This window comes from Austrofundulus limnaeus, unplaced genomic scaffold (assembly GCF_001266775.1).
Source record: "Austrofundulus limnaeus strain Quisiro unplaced genomic scaffold, Austrofundulus_limnaeus-1.0 Scaffold62, whole genome shotgun sequence".
Lineage (NCBI taxonomy): Eukaryota > Metazoa > Chordata > Actinopteri > Cyprinodontiformes > Rivulidae > Austrofundulus > Austrofundulus limnaeus.
This window is the reverse complement of record NW_013952464.1, coordinates 2,328,769-2,331,791: the sequence shown is the minus strand read 5'-3', so window position 1 is coordinate 2,331,791 and position 3,023 is coordinate 2,328,769.

Below are 3,023 nucleotides of genomic sequence, written 5' to 3'. Positions count from 1 at the left end.
GATAAGATAAGATAAGATAAGATAAGATAAGATAAGATAAGATAAGATAAGATAAGATAAGATAGAACTTTATTGATCCCACAGTGGGTAAATTTGAACATTACAGCAGCTCAAAACAGTGGAGTTGCAGTAACAGGCTGTCTGCCATGGCGCCAACTTAGAAACAAAGGAGATAAGGAAAAAAAGCAAAAACATCATATTATATCAACACTGTGACACACTATAGTGTTTATGAAAAAAACCTCTGCATAGAGCAAGTTTATTAGCCAGAGGAGTAAGTGAGTTTAAGGGGGCCCGAAGAATCCAGTCCCCCAAAACCAGCGTAGCTATAGTTCAGAAATATTGATGGAACTGTTCATTTCTGTGCAGCTTTCAGCCAGCTCTGGAAAAGCAGATTGGACAGGTGAAAGGAGTGGGGGAGGTGGGGGGCAGAGCCTTGTCGACACATCCAGCCAGGAAGAATTCAGTCAACAGATCCAAGGCCATTGTCAGGGAGATCCAGATTCTGTAATCAGTTGTTTTGGGAACAGAAGAAACTAGCAGACAACAACAATTTTCCATCTACTTTAGAGTTCCTGCTGGTACTCTCAAGGTTGGCGATCCCAATCAGGCAAAATGGTGTGGACATAATCCGCCAAGCCCGGATCTATCAGATTCCTCCCAGATCAATTCCATCTGGCCAGCAAAGTCCAGGGACCACAATTGGCCCACGACCCTCAACCGCTTGCAGACCGAGTCCAGCTTGCTCAAGGCACCTGTATCAATGTCCCCCCAAAAAACCTGTATCTATGTCCATTTTATTAAGTAACTTCTTTGTGTTATTCCTTAGTTTCAAAATGATTTCTCATTGTGTTGTTTGTCCCCTCCTGAACTCATCTAACTCTTTTTTCTCTTTTATTATTTTAGCTTGTGACCATTCTTCTGCTTTAATCCAGACATTTCTGTTTCTTGTCCAAGTAGCTAATTTTTTTTATGTTCTGTGTCTTGTTTTAAGTCCAGTTATGATGACCTCCTCTCTTCTTGAATATAGTTCCAAATCATCCACTCTTCTTTCCAGTTCAAATATTCTCTTGTCTATCTCCTGCACCATCAGTTCCAATGTCTTAACTTCTTCCATCATGCCGATCAGCTTTTCCTGCTGTGAAGYTAGATTAGTGAGCTCAGCCGACATATAGTTCAAGGATTTTTTAATCTCCTCMATGTTCTCTGCAACTGCAGKTTCYTTTTYYCTACCAGATCCTTGTCCTCCRGGCATGATSTTGTCTGCTGCCTATAGCTTTGGCCTTCAATCTCCACCAGTCCYCACTGGTGCGCCAGAGCCCGTCGTCCCCAGCTACTCTACAGCCTTYGGCCTCAGTCTCCACCACACTCCCACCAAAGCAGCTCTTAACAGCCCATCGCAGCCAGTCGTTCCCAGCCACTCTCTAGGCCTCACCACCCTCGGCCTCAGACTCCACCACATTCCTGCCGAAGCRGCTCTCCCAACTGCTAAAGCTTCCACAGCTCATAGAAAATCATCTGAAAAGGTTCCTGACTGAAATCAAACCACRCAAGGAGCGGATGTCCAGTGGTGAGATGAAAKTTTCTCACCTGGACTGCAATCCCTTTGGAAAACTTTTTCTCTGTTAAAGAGATAAAACTCACCTCGTCGGGCTCCAGCTGACGAGGCCCTCTTCAAACCACCGGCCATTTTCACTCTTTCCTGGTTCATGACAAAACTTTARCTGCAGTGTTAACTTTAAGGCCCAAAAAACTATACCAAAATAAAAATACCATGTAATGACCCTCTAGGGGTTGAACACAACAGCTTGAGAACCACTGAGTTGTAGGAAAACATGAGTCACATCATTTGTCTGCTTTGTTTAGTTTAAACAACACACATTKTCAGAGCTGGGCTTCATGGGTTCTAATTGACCATCAGGGATGATCAGAGCTAATGAGACAATTAGATGCTGCAATTAGTAGATATAAAGAAGGGTTTATTTATATTATACTGCTGACTGAATTGCATGTTTGTGTCAGTCATGCCTTTCAGCCTTCCTTCCAAATGCAATAATTATGCAACTGCCTTACAATTGTACGGTCAAACATAGTTTTCAGTGTATATTTATCAACCAGTATCCACAATTAGTTCTTGTGTGTGAGTACTGTATTATGATAGGGAGCTGACAGAAAACGAACATAAAGTGGGCAACACCGTAAAATATGAAGAGAACACAGAGCATTATAAATGAAAAACGGTGGTATCCTAAATAAAATGGTTAAAAATGAACGAGTTGTGAAGCATAAATCGTAAATATAATGTGGCTTCAGGGACTTAGAGGTAAATACTGTGTGACGGAGTGGAATGTGGAAATAAAAACAAGGCATTCATAACAAATAATGAAGTCATTCAAGCACTTAGTGGTTTCATGGTTTAAGACTTATTTGGCATGTCTGATTTAAGAAAAAAAATGGTTTTGTCAGTGAAGTCACTATCCAAAAATCTATCACATCTTATCAGAAAAAAAGTAATAAGTCAAAAGATTGAGCTCCTTTGAGCCGAGCACAGAAATCAATGCTTGCAGAACAGATTCTCTGCCTGTCAGATGTGGAGAGGTTTCATTTAATCAAGCACTTTATCTTCTCAAAGTAGGAGATACTCTGCTGCTTAGAATCAGCTAACTTCATACGCAGTTCATTGGCAGATAAATGCACTAAAACCACCGAGAGAAGCTGAGCAATCACCACTGGAAATGATCCAGCATTATCAGTCACACTTTTTTAAAAACATTTTATTGAGTATCTCAGAGAATTATTGAGAAGTATAATTATGTGGCTCTACAAGTAGAATTTCTCACACTTCTTATAGTTTCTCCTTTTTGTCATTTTACTCTTAGGAATGATTGCAAACATATTTTCTATGATTCATTTGCCTGATTTTGTCCATCAGAAACATTCAGGGTATTTATGGAGACAAATTATAACGTGATTTGATATCCTGAATAACGGGCATTTTTTTGCAACATTTTGGCAGTGTAAAT